The following is a 14,432-nucleotide window of genomic DNA, read 5'->3' as shown; positions in this document are numbered from 1 at the left end:
GTACCTTAACTTCTACTTCCTTCTGTTGCTGGGGCAGCACAGAGATCCCATCCTCGTTGCCACGTTGTTATATCCTTGGAGGTAGCAGTTTTAGGAAGAAATCACTGGAGACACAGAGAGCTGTAAACCTTGGAGCAGCCATTAATTGCTACGCACAGAACTAACCAACAGCCAGCCAAACTGGATGGGCTATCCCCTAATAATCTAACTCAGTTGCCATAGCAACACAAGATTCTATTACCATGACAACCAAATACATTACAGGAGGGTGGAGGGGCGCTGCCACCACCTCCCCAGCCAGGCTCTTGCAGGCAGCCATCACGCCGCACAGAGCAGTGACCTGGAGCTGCCAGCATGAGAAGTGTTTGGTCCCGCCCCTTCCACTCCCCGTCCGGGCCCAGCTGTCGGGGACAGGAGTGAGCACGCCAGGGGGCAGGCACAGCGAGAGAAGAATGTGGACAGGCCAATCTTGGGGGCACTTGACTCTGTATGCTGCCCCTGCCCCCACGCAGCACCATGGTGGTATTTTTAATCACAATATTTCAGGGGTTTCTGGGATTGGTCAAAATATTTCAGTTTGGGGGCATTTGGGTTTTTTTTTAGACTATATTGGAATTTTCTTACAAAAGCTGATTCTGTTTGTGACAAAATAGCTCTGTTGAAAACCCAGACAAACAGTTTCCACTGAACATCTTCATCAGCCATATTAAATCCTTCTTCTCCGGTACCCCCTAGCGACCCGGATCAGGATGAGGTTTCATTGTGCTCAGTGCTGCCCATTGGGGAGTCCTGCCCTGGCTGGGGGAGAGGTGGGAACCTTGTGGTTATAATTTGTGCCCAGCGAGGTGCCTTCCCTTAAGGGCATTTACCACCATGTGACAATGTGTAACTGTCATTCTCTCCCCAGGTGCCTCGGTGGATTGGGTGGGAAGCTCCAAGGTGAGTCACAGCTTTTATTAACAACAAAGTGAAGTGATAGAAAAGAGCGATTCGTTTGCCTGTTCCAGCTCGGCAGTGACCCCTGGGCTTGAAACATGGATTTACTCAGGATTTTCAGGATTCATGTTGTGTCTGTTACCCTGATCTCACTGCTGCTGACCCAGATCTCCACCCTGGAGCAGGTAGCTGGCTCCCGTAAGTGCTGTTAGCCTGGGCAGTCAGGCCCTGCCCCCCCACAAACACACAAACAGGCATCCAGGCAAGAAGAAAACATCCTTCCCAAACTCCACACCACAGCAACAGGGGAGAATCTATGGTCTCAAAATCTATCCAGCTACAGAGGGGCTTTCCCCAGTCAGACAAACAACCAAGGCAGAGATGTTCAAGGTTTCAAAGTTCCCATTAAAACTCCTGGGAACTGGACAGTCAAATTCCCCAGGTGGGTTTGAAAACCTCCTCTGGAATGTTACCCAAGTGGGAATCAGCTCTAGTGAGACTGATCCTATTAATGAAGTCCCAGCACCAGTTGCTGGTAACCCTCCATCATGGGTCTCCCAAAGGGGAAGGAAGACAGGAAAGGGGTGAAATCCTGGGAGTTTCCCATTGACTCCAGTGGGGGCAGGATTTCCCCCTCTGGGTCGCCATGTGATGTAGGTGTCACTGGGGTGTGCACAGACTCACACTGCTAGCAGCGGCTGTACGGTGGTGCACACACCCTGGGTACCATGTTAGTGGCAGGGAAAGTTGCAAACACAGAGCTTCCTTCCTCCATGTGCTTCCTCACGATAATTATTTATCAGTACTCCATCTAGTATTGGTGTAACCCTTCTGCCAGATGGAGTCAGCAGCAACCAGGGCCAGGCTCAATATCTAGAGGTTCCTTTTCAACAATGCAACACAGAACCAGCTCGATCCCCACCCAGGCACCTGTTAAAATTACAGACCACCCCTGTGTGCCTCTAGGAGGCAAAACCTCTCCTGTCCCAAGCACAGAGTCTGAGTGTAGAAAAGAAACTTTTAATGAAAAGAGGGAAAGTAACCCAGCATTAGCTTGGGAAAATGCTGCAAGCAGGATTCATAAACATAAAACCATGAGCAAAACACCTGTCCCAGGGTACATTGGGCTGTGTCTTTTGCCTTAGGTTCTTGAGTCCAACAATGAAAAGTTCCTTTAACGTGCCCCTCCCTTCACCACACCTGACTCACAGTGATTGTATTTGGTCAGTGAAGAAACAGAATTCAGAGATGCATTGGTGTGAATTCACCTCCCACCATAGGGGGTGGGGGGAAAGCACGTTGCTCGCTCCATCATCAGGGCACGTGCTCCGGTGCCGCTCTGCCAGTCAGAGTGTCGGCCACTCATTGCTCCACAGCTGCCTGACTCCACTGCCTGCCAGCTCACAGCTCCACCAATGCACATCATCACCTGCTGCTGCCACCTGCTTCTCTACGGTGATCTCTGTGGGTCTGTCTCTTGACCCTCTACCCAGCTCTCAGTGATGATTGTCAGCTCTTAGTAAAGGAACCTCACTGCTGAAGCAGGCTGGGCAGAAAAGCTGTCCCACAACAGATGATTTCAGCTCTAAGGATCACTGAACAAAACAAACAGACTCTTAATGGAGCCTTGATTAGCTCCACCTTTGAACACTAAGAAGGGTATGTCAAACCATGCCTAGGACTCTTAAGCAGAGTCCCTCCCCCACCCACCTACTCACACCTTCTCTTGCTTCTCACTGGCATTTGGCATCCAACCCCCTGCTTATCGAGTTCAGTTCAGTTGAAGGTGATTCCATCAGACAGGGCAGGCTCTGCTTCCATCATACAATAAGGATAAGAACATTTCATCATCCCTGTATTCAGTACTAAAGTGATTTGTAACCCAACACCAGTCAAAGTTGGTCACCTTGACAATACAGTTCTTTCTGCTCAGACCTTGGGCAAGTGGGTGTGTTCATGTAAACACAGTGTGATCCTGAAGCCTTTTCCTCTCCCCAGCTCATTACTAGCTGTGAGGGGAGAGTGTATTCAGACCTGCTTACATTGGCAATGAACAACAACCTTGGATTTTTATTCCTCGTTCTCTTATGGAGGGAATTTGAGTGACTGAAGTTCTGTCCTTTTATTATTATTTTTAAAATGTAACATTTTATTGAGCATCTAAAGCAATGTCACAAAGAGAAGAGCTCTGCATTGCTATCAGGGAGGGATCGCTGATTTCCCTGGAGTTAAGGTTGAAGTTTGCATCCTGTTATCAACTTGATTTACATACACACCCTCTCAGCTACAAAACCAGCCCTGCGGACATCAAAGTTTCATTGTCACATCTCATCATGGGGAAATTTTCTCCTGAAAGCTTCAGGCAAACAAGTTAAAGGATCTCAAAGAGATGGACTCTCATACCCATATCTTGAATACTGTGTGCAGTTCTGTTCACCCCATCTCAGAAAAGATAGATTAGAAATGAAAAGGATACTGAAGGGAGCAATGAAAACGATTAAGGGTATGGAACAGCTTCTGTATGAGGAGAGATTAAAAAGACTGGGATTGTTCATCTTGGAAAAGAGATAATCAAGGGTATAGAGGTCTATAAAATCATGAATGGTGTGGAGAACATTAATATGGCAGTGTTAACGTAACATAAGAACCAGTGCTACCCAATTAAATTATTAGGTAGCAGGTTTAAAGCAAACAAAAGAAATTACTTCTTCACACAGTGCACATTCAACCTGTGGAACTCGTTGCCAGGGTATGTTGTGAAGGCCAAAACTGTAATTGGATAAAAAGAAGAATGAGATACGTTCATGGAGGATAGGTTCAACAATGGCTATTAGCCAATATGTTTAACTTGGGGATGCAACCCTCTGTTCTAGGTATCCCTATGCCTCTGACTGCCAGATGCTGAGAGTGAAAACACAGGATGGATCACTTAATGATTGCCTTGTTCTATTAATTCCCTTTGAAGCATCTGGCTTTGGCCACTGTTGGGATACAGGATACTGGGCTAGATGGACCATTGGTATGACCCTGTATGGCCTATTATGTTCTTAGGTTCCAGAGACTTTCCTAGTATTACACTGCCTGATCTTATACTAACAAACACTGATTTATCTCTTAGAGCTTTTAGTAAATGACTCTAGGACAGGATGCTATTTACAGAGATATTTATGACTCATTTCATTTGAATTCAGAAGTTGGTTGAACCCTGTCAAAAGTATACCTATTGGTCCCCCTTTTGACCTATGCAGTTGGCCAATATCTGGAGTTGTGAGTTGTTCTGTTGAGAGGAGAAAGTGATGACAGAGTCAGATATGTTGGTTGATTGAACCCCACATATTTACAAAGACTCAGAGTCATGTTTCCTTGGACACAACAGGAACCAAACAACGGGAGGCACTTTCTGTGCTCCTGACTCCAAGCCTCTTTCCAGCCAGCGCTCTGCCCAAAAGCTCTCTCTCCCTCTCAGCTTTTTCTCAGAGTCCTGCTCCAAGTACTCCCTGGTTGTGTCTGATTCTTTGTTGCTTCTTTGTTTGCTTCTAAGGTGTTTCCGCTGCTTCTGTCACACAACCAGCCCCTGCATTTCTTATCAGACCCTGTGGAACCCCCTTGGACAGCATGGCCCTGCCATGGCCAGGCTTCCCTGCAGTCTAGTTCTTGGATGATGGTTTCCCATTGCTTCAGCTGAAACTAAACAAAAGGGCATTTAATAGCTCCCTTATTTAACCTGAATGGATGGTGGCTATCACAGCCACCAGCTACAACAAGGTGCTGTGATTGCCAATAGAGAAAAGACACACTTGGTGGGAGCCACCCAATCAGCATAACAGTATAATTCTGTAGAAGCAGCAAAGAATCCTGTGGCACCTTATAGACTAACAGAAGTTTTGCAGCATGAGCTTTCGTGGGTGAATACCCACTTCTTCGGATGCAAGCAGTGGAAATTTCCAGGGACAGGTGTGTATATATAAGCAAGCAAGAAGCAAGCTAGAGATAACGAGGTTAGATCAATCAGGGAGGATGGGGCCCTGTTCCAGCAGCTGAGGTGTGAAAGCCAAGGGAGGAGAAACTGGTTCTGTAATTGGCAAGCCATTCACAGTCTTTGTTTAGTCCTAAGCTGATGGTGTTAAATTTGCAGATGAACTGGAGCTCAGCAGTTTCTCTTTGAAGTCTGGTCCTAAAGTTTTTTTGTTGTAGGATGGCCACCTTAACATCTGCTATTGTGTGGCCAGGGAGGTTGAAGTGTTCTCCTACAGGTTTTTGTATATTGCCATTCCTAATGTCTGATTTGTGTCCATTTATCCTTTTCCTTAGAGACTGTCCAGTTTGGCCGATGTACATAGCAGAGGGGCATTGCTGGCATATGATGGCATATATTACATTGGTGGACGTGCAGGTGAATGAACCGGTGATGGTATGGCTGATCTGGTTAGGTCCTGTGATGGTGTTGCTGGTGTAGATATGTGGGCAGAGTTGGCATCGAGGTTTGTTGCATGGGTTGGTTCCTGAGCTAGAGTTACTATGGTGCGGTGTGCAGTTGTTGGTGAGAATATGCTTCAGGTTGGCAGGTTGTCTGTGGGCGAGGACTGGCCTGCCACCCAAGGCCTGTGAAAGTGTGGGATCATTGTCCAGGATGGGTTGTAGATCCCTGATGATGCGTTGGAGGGGTTTGAGCTGGGGACTCTGAAGAGTATAATTCTGAAGAATCAGAGCAGGTTGCGCAGTGGGGACAGAAGGAACGTGAAGAGATTTGGCAGCATTTGACCTCCAGAAGAAGAAAGAGGAGCGTCCATGTACCAGCAATGCAGATACAGATGAGCAACCATTTTCATGTTCTCTCAACAGGTGGAGAGTGGACTAGATAAGGCATCTGAGGGAAGGGAGCAGAAGGAGATTCCACCGATTGGAAGGCATGAGATACTCTGTCCTAGGGATGGGGGTTCCACGGTCACCACTCCCAAGAGGAGGTGGGTGGTGGTGGTTGGGGATTACCTCTTCAGGGGGACTGAGTCATCTATCTGCCACCTCAACCGGGAAAACTGAGAGGTCTGCTGCTTGCCAGGAGCTAGGATTCACAATGTAATGGAGAGACTGCCGAGACTCATCAAGCGCTTGGATTTCTACCCCTTCCTGCTTCTCCATGTGGACACCAATGATACTGCCAAGAATGACCTTGAGTGGATCACTGCAGACTACGTCGCTCTAGGAAGAAGGATAAAGGAGTTCTAGGTGCAAGTGGTGTTCTCGTACATCCTCCCTGTGGAAGGAAAAGGCCCGGGTAGAGACCGTCAAATCGTGGAAGTCAATGAATGGCTACACAGGTGGTGTCGGAGAGAAGGGTTTGGATTCTTCGACCAAGGGATGGTGTTCTGAGAAGGAGGAGTGCTAGGCAGAGACGGGTTCCACCTAACAAAGAGAGGGAAGAGCATCCTCACAAGCAGTCTGGCTAACCTAGCGAGGAGGGTTTTAGAGTAGGTTCACTGGGGGAAGGAGACCAAAACCCTGAGGTAAGTGGGGAAGTGGGATACCAGGAGGAAGCACGAGCAGGAGAGTGCAAGACGGGAGGACTCCTGTCTCATACTGAGAAAGCGGGATGATCAGCTAGTTTTCTTAATTAGCTATACACAAATGCAAGAAGCCTGGGAAACAAGCAGGGAGAACTGGAAGTCCTGGCACAGTCAAGGAACTATGATGTGATTGGAATAACAGAGACTTGGTGGGATAACTCACATGGCTGGAGTACTGTCATGGATAGATATAAACTGTTCAAGAAGGACAGGCAGGGCAGAAAAGGTGGGGAAGTTGTACTGAATGTAAGAGAGGAATACACCTGCTCAGAGCTCTGATATGAAACTGCAGAAAAACCTGAGAGTCTCTGAATTAAGTTTAGAAGTGTGAACAACACGGGTGATGTTGTGATGGGAGTCTGCTATAGACCACCAGACTAGGGCGCTGAGGTGGACAAGGCTTTCTTCCGACAACAAACAGAAGTTACTAGATCACAGGCCCGGGTTCTCATGGGAGACGTCAATAACCTGATATCTGCTGGGAGAGCAATACAGAGGTGCACAGACAATCCAGGAAGTTTTTTGAAAGAGTAGGGGACAATTTCCTGGTGCAAGTGCTGGAGGAACCAACTAGGGGCAGAGCTCTTCTAGACCTGCTGCTCACAAAGAGGAAAGAATTAGTAGGGGCAGCAAAAGTGGATGGGAACCTGGGAGGCAGTGACCATAAGATGATCGAGTTCAGGATCCTGATGCAAGGAAGAGAGGAAAGCAGAATAAAGATTCTGGATTTCAGAAATGCAGACTTTGACTTCTTCAGGGAATGGATGGGCAGGATCTCCTGGTAGAATAACATGAGGGGAAAGGAGTCCAGGAGAGCTGGCAGTATTTTAAGAATCCTTATTGAGGTTGCAGGAACAAACCATCCCAATGTGTAGAAAGAATAGTAAATATGGCAGGTGACCAGCTTGGCTTAACAGTGAAAACCTTGCTGATTTTAAACGCAAAAAAGAAGCTTACAAGAAGTGGAAGATTGGCCAAATGACCAGGGAGGAGTATAAAAATATTGCTCAGGCATAAAGGAGTGAAATCAGGAAGGCCAAATCCCACTTGGAGTTGCAGCTAGCAAGAGATGCTAAGAGTAACAAGAAAGGTTTCTTCAGGTATGTTAGCAACAAGAAGAAAGCCAAGGAAAGTGTGGGCCCCTTACTGAATGAGGGAGGCAACCTAGTGACAGAGGAATTGGAAAAAGCTAATGTACTCAATGATTTTTTTGCCCCTGACTTCATGAACAAGGTCAGCTCCCAGACTGCTACACTGGGCAGCACAGTATGGGGAGAAGGTGACCAGCCCTCTGTGGAGAAAGAAGTGGTTCGGGACTATTTAGAAGAACTGGACGAGCACAAGTCCATGGGGCTGGGTGCACTGCGTTTGAGGGTGCTAAAGAAGTTGGCAGATGTGATTGCAGAGCCATTGGCCATTATCTCTGAAAACTCATGGCAATCCAGGTCCTGGATGACTGGAAAAAGGGGAGAAGGAGGATCCGGGGAACTACAGGCCAATCAGCCTCATCTCAGTCCCTGGAAAAATCATGGAGAAGATCCTCAAGGAATCAATTCTGAACCACTTAAAGGAGGGGAAAGTGATCAGGAACAGTCAGCATGGATTCACCAAGGGCAAGTCATGCCGGACTAACCTAATTGCCCTCTATGAAGAGATAACTGGCTCTGTGGATGAGAGGAAAGCAGTGGATGTGTTACCCCTTGACTTTAGCAAAGCTTTTGATACGGTCTCCCACAGTATTTTTGCCAGCAAGTTAAAGAAGTATGGACTGGAAGAATGGACTATAAGGTGGATAGAAAGCTGACTAGATCATCGGGCTCAACTTGGTAGTGATCAAAAGCTTCATGTCTAGTTGGCAGCCGGTATCAAGCAGAGTGCCCCAAGGGTCGGTCCTGGGGCCGATTTTGTTCAATATCTTCATTAATGATCTGGAGGATGGCATTGACGGCACCCTCAGCAAGTTTGCAGAGTACACTAAACTGGGAGGAGTGGTAGATATGCTGTAGGGTAGGGATAGGATACAGAGGAACCTAGACATATTAGAGGATTGGGCCAAAAGAAACCTGATGAGGTTCAACAAGGACAAGTGCAGAGTCCTGCACTTAGGATGGAAGAATCCCATGCACTGCTACAGACTAGGGACCGAAAGGCTAGGCAGCAGTTCTGCAGAAAAGGACCTAGAGATTCCAGTGGATGAGAAGCTGGATATGAGTCAACAGTGTGCCATAATTGCCAAGAAGGCTAATGTCATTTTGGGCTGTATAAGTAGGGGCATTGCCAGCAGATTGAGGGATGTGATAATTCCATCTATTCGACATTGGTGAGGCCTCATCTGGAGTACTCATCTGGAGTTTTGAGCCCCACACTATGAGAAGGATGTGGGAAAATTGGAAATAGTCCAGCGGAGGGCAACAAAAATGATTAGGGGGCTGGAGCACATGACTTATGAGGAGAGGCTGAGGGAACTGGGATTGTTTAGTCTGCAGAAGAGATGAATGAAGGGGGATTTGATAGCTGCTTTCAACTACCTGAAAGGGGGTTCCAAAGAGGATGTGCTAGGCTGTTCTCAGTGGTAGCAGATGACGGAAAAAGGAGTAATGGTCTCAAGTTGCAGAGGGGGAGGTTTAGGTTGGATATTAGGAAAAACTTTTTCACTAGTAGGGTGGTGAAGCACTGGAATAGGTTACCTAGGGAGGTGGTGGAATCTCCTTCCTTAGGGGTTTTTAAGGTCAGGCCTGACAAAGCCCTGTCTGGGATGATTTAGTTGGAGATTGGTCCTGCTTTGAGCAGGGGGTTGGACTAGATGACCTTCTGAGGTCCCTTCCAACCCTGAGATTCTTTTCTATGACTCTATGATAATAAGAAGTGCATAGAGCCATTATTAACATTATAGATATTGGCCTCCCTTTTGACCCAAGAGTTAGCCGGTATTTGAGGTCTTGTGCACTGTTTGGTTGAGAGGAGAAAGTGATGACAGAGTCAGGTATGTTCATTTATGCAACCCCATTTATTTACATAGAATCCACAAAGTCCTGTATGTCCTTGAGCACAACAGTAACCAGACAATAGGAGGCACTTTATTTGCTCCTGACTCTAAGTGTCTTTCCAGCCATCACTCTTTCCAAAAGCCCCTGCATTTGTTATCAGACCATGAGGAACCCCGTTGGACTACATGGCCCTGCCACTCCCAGCCTTGCCTGTGGTCTTGTCCTTGTGGGTTGGTTTCCCATTGCTCCAGGTGGAACTAAACAAAAGGGCATTTAATGGTTCCTGTGTTTAGCCTGAATGGAAGGTGCTTATCACAGCCACCAAATACAACAATGTGCTGCAGTTGCCCATAGATTAATGACACACTTTAGGGACCCAGCCAGGCTCCAGTCTCTCCAACAACTTTCCTCCAATTGCTTTATTTTGATACCATTTATTAACAGGCTTGTGAATTCTTGACCCAGTTATTTTGTTATATCCAATGAAGTGGATACAGAGTTTCACAGATCCTTTAAGCTGTCTAGGATCAGTGGACTGGCCCTATTAGTATCCAGTCCTCCCTTTCACATGGCACACTACTTGTGTCTTGCATCGTGCACCACAGGGGCAACAAGAGCCCCAGCAGGAACCCCCTCCTGGTCACCCTTCAGTCCTTCTTCCTGTTCACCTGTGGAGACAGTGTTAGTATTGGCAGGTGCTGGTTTAAACAGTTTGAACTGATTTTGGTGCCTCCAAAACGTTCCCATTTTCCCTCCAACCTTTGCACACATGGTGTTAATAGTCAAAAGGGCCCGCCTGGCTACCTTGGCTTCAGAATTCCATTGACCTCCGGATAAATGCAACACATTGCCAGATTTCCAACTTTAAATGCAGGTTTGCTTAGACTGCTCTTATTATCCAGCTGGGTTTGATTTTTTTTTAACTTGGTTGTATAGCGGTTTTTTAATTTATTGTCCAGTACCTTAATGTAGTTTTGTAACCTGTCTGTGAAGGGCCCTGACCCTTCTGCAGGCAGGACTGCATCACTAGGCATTCTCATTGCTCTTCCTGTTGTTAGTTCAAAGGTGTTAGCCGGGTCAGCTTGTTTAGGCTGCCTGTGCTTTGGTAAAGCACAGCAGTCTCCTGTATCCAGAACTGCTTGTGTTAAGGTTGCTTTCATTGTCCTTCTTATTCTTGTTACCATTCCTGAGCTTTCAGGGTGGTACAGTATATGGAACCTTCGCTTTATTCCTAATGCCTAACATGCCTCTTGCATTACACGCCCCATATAGTGAGTTCCTTGGTCCGAGTCTATTGACAGTGGCAGGCCCATCTGGGTATTACTTCCTTTGCTAAGATAGGAGCCACTGTTGTGGCAGTACAGTTTTTAGCGGGGAATGCCTCTACCCATTGGGTGAAAGTGTCAATAATTACCAAAATATACTTATATCCCCTGCTTTGTGGCAAGGACGCAGTAAAATCACTTTGCAGATTCTGCCGTGGTCCCTCTGGCCGTGGTTGATGGTTCAGGGTACGTTCTTCCTCCTACTCACATTCACTTGTGCACATTACACATTTTAAGAAATTAGCATCTTTTTCATAGCTGCTTTAGGGCAGCTTTTATTTGCCTCCATCCCAGGAGCTGGGAGTGAATGGCATGGAGCAGCAGAGCCGTATGCACTCAGGGCTACCAGCTCCTCCCCAGCCCATATTAAATTGATTTTTATATACACAGCCTGGTCCTTCTAATTTGTTTTTCTTTTTCAGGCTTATGGTTGCATAGAGCCCGTTTAAATTCACCTCCTCCTCAGCCCCTGCAATTCCACAAAGCCTGACTGGGTTTGCCTGTGCAGCCTCTTTAGCCCGTTATTCTGCCCAGTAGTTTCCCTTCTGTTCCTCGCTTGCGATTGTATGATGACTACTGCCAGTTCTGATCGTAGTTTGACAGCTTCTGTTAGTCTTTTAACCGCATCGGTATTATTAATGGGTTTGCTGGTTGTTATAAAACCCCTGCGTGACCACACGTCCATGTAGTCACACATTGCTCACGTACCTGCTGTCTGTGTACACTGTGAGCCTTTCACTCTCCCCCACTCTTAGAGCGTCAGTGAGGGCTGCCAGCTCTGCTTTTTGAGCTGACTTTGAACCATCCAGCTGGCCTGACACTATTACTGTTCCATTACTAACTACTGATGCTCATTCTGTATATGACACTTTATTTTGATACTTCCTTGACCTATTTACATACAAAATTATGTCTGGATTTTTAATGCCTTTTTTTAACTCTTCTCAACACTTTCTCTCCCCTATCTATGAGACATTCATGTACTTTTCTATTTCTATTATCACATCCGAAGAAGTGAGCTGTAGCTCACGAAAGCTCATGCTTAAATAAATTTGTTAGTCTTTAAGGTGCCACAAGTACTCCTGTTTTTTTTTCGGGTACAGACTAACACGGCTGCTACTCTGAAACTTTTCTATTTATGTTCAGGTATTTAGCCACATTTAGTTTTTTGTCCCTCACTGTGGAGAAATTAGGGTTTTGCAAGCACAGTGTTTACTCCCACTGACTCCTGCGGGCAGGACGGCTCCAGACCCCAGTGCGCCAAGCGCGCGGCAGGGCGGCATCCCGTGGGAGGGTGGCGCGGCTCCGGTGGACCTCCGCAGTCGTGCCTGCGGAGGGTCCGCTGGTCCCGCGGCCGGTGGGCGTGCCTGCGGGAGGTCCATCGGGCTGCGGGACCAGCGGACCCTCCGCAGGCACGTCTGCGGGAGGTCCACTGGAGCCACGGGACCGGCGACCACCAGAGCGCCCCCCGCGGCGTGCCGTCCTGCTTGGGGCGGCGCAAATCCTAGAGCCGCCCCTGCCTGCAGGCATCTGTTATGGATTTTAGCCGCCCAGTATTAAGGAGGTCAATGGCGTGTGTGGGGTGTGCAATACCAGCATGCCCGTGAGGGTATATGGCTTACTGGCTTTTACAGCCCAGGTTGCACAATCCAAAGCAGCCATGCTCTCTGGTAGCCCTTGTGATACAGGGGACCTTAAGGTAGACAGGTATGCCACCAGGCGCTGTTTGAGATGTGTCAGCACTGCAGCATATTGGTCTTACTGTGATAGGGTGATCAGCTAGCAAGTGTGAAAAATTGGGACAGGGGTGGGGAGACCATATAAAAAAAAGCCCCAAATATTGGGACTGTCCCTATAAAATTGGGATATCTGGTCACCCTATACTGTGATTACAGTACAGGCGGAACTGCTTTCCCATATTGGGTAAGCCCAGGCTGGGGGCAGTGGATAGAGCTTGCTTTACTTTTACGAATGCCTCCTCTTCTTCTGTGCCCCCTATTACTGACTCATTTGTAGGTTTTCCCCCTCTAGTAAGTTTTTGGTTTGGTTACACCATCTCTGAGTGCTCTGGTATATATGTCCTACAGTAACTAAGGAGTCCCAGCACTTTCTGGATTTCTTTAACTGTCCGTGGTCTTTTTAACTCTTGAATTGCCTGCTTGGAATGAGACTATTTTGATTCTTGCCTCAAAGCTAATTCTTTTTAATATTTTTTTTCTATCTGAGGATGTTTTTTTCTATTAACAGCCTAGCATTCTCTGACCCTTACCCTTCTGTAACATTGTTTTTTGTAAATACCTTTAAAATGCTTATTATTATTTTTAATCTTCTGAAAGACAAAAACAATATTGTTTTACTCTTTTGGGGGAGGCAGATTACGGGGATGGGATTTCCCAAGTCCCTGGACAGGTTCTACAGCAAGACAAGATAAGCACAATAAACCAATGGTCTAAAAGATTACATAATGGCTCCATCATTGGTTCAAATTAACATATTGCTAACACCTTAAACTATTTCTGTTAAAGTGTATCAGTTAAATCCTAATTTTGGGGTCCAGGGGAATGAGGTAGCAGCTCTCCCGGTTGACCAACAGGTAAATTTCTGGAGATTTAAAGCAAAAAGGCAGTAATTAGTATTTAACAATGACAATTGTTTATAGGTTTACCCTTGAATTTCTATGGGCTAAGATTGGCAAACATCTGTGAGAAGAGGGTGTCATAACTCGTAACTGGGTGGGGCAGAAAAGGGCCAGACCAAGACTGTGGAGGGGGGGAGGTTATGTAGGAAGTGGCGCTGTTGGTTTTTACCAGCCTAGATGCCGATTAGAATTGCTCTTGATGTATGTTCAGCAGTGCTGTCAGATGGACATTTTCTGGCTTAGCAGAAAAGTAACATTACTGTGATTTTATCTTAAAGCATCCACCACCCCAGACCGAAGAGACGTCGATATACATGAGCATGACACTGCAGCGGGATACATGTCATTAATGCTCCAATTGCTGTAATGCAGAACTCGTCCATGCACAGCCTCATCACAGAACCCCCCCCCAAAATCAGAGGCAACTGTAGCCCAGGCTGTGCAGCAACGACATGGGAGACTTTCTCTGGAGCCACAACTGGACCATGCACAGTGACCCGAAGTGTGGTTGGACACTGGAATAGTCTCAGGTCACATGGTGCATTTTTGCCTTTTGGAAAATATTGTTTCTTCTGAATAAAATTTGGAAAAAATACCCAATCTCTCTATTAGTTTCCTCTGACTCTTTGGGTATGTCCACACTTTCCGCCGGATTGCGATAAATCGATCCCCAAATGCACTTCCGTCGACTCGGAACTCTACCAGAGTGAGAGGCGGAAGCGGAGTTGACGGGGAGCTGCTGCCATCGATCCCATGCCATGTGTACGGGAGGTAAGTCGACCTAAATATGTTGACTTCAGCTACGCGATTCTTGTAGCTGAAGTTGCATATCTTAGATCGATTCTCCCCCCCAGTGTAGACCAGGCCTTTATCTTGACAACTCAGTCCCCAAGTCATCAGCTCTGTTTAACGATTCCACTACCAACCCAAAGTGTACAAAAATCATGAAAGACGCCCCCATTCCAATATTGCCTTAAGAATT

General features: G+C 46.8%; 1 long non-coding RNA gene across 1 annotated transcript; it reads left to right on the top strand.

Annotated features, from left to right (window-relative positions):
• The first annotated feature begins 256 nt into the window (after window positions 1-256).
• Window positions 257-13,953, top strand: LOC120393056. Its single transcript, XR_005591888.1, has 3 exons — window positions 257-519; window positions 908-939; window positions 13,729-13,953. It is a non-coding gene; the product is annotated as an uncharacterized LOC120393056 (long non-coding RNA).
• Window positions 13,954-14,432: the final 479 nt, after the last annotated feature.

Source organism: Mauremys reevesii, unplaced genomic scaffold, assembly GCF_016161935.1.
Source record: "Mauremys reevesii isolate NIE-2019 unplaced genomic scaffold, ASM1616193v1 Contig14, whole genome shotgun sequence".
NCBI lineage: Eukaryota > Metazoa > Chordata > Testudines > Geoemydidae > Mauremys > Mauremys reevesii.
This window is presented reverse-complemented; position numbering and strand designations above follow the sequence as displayed.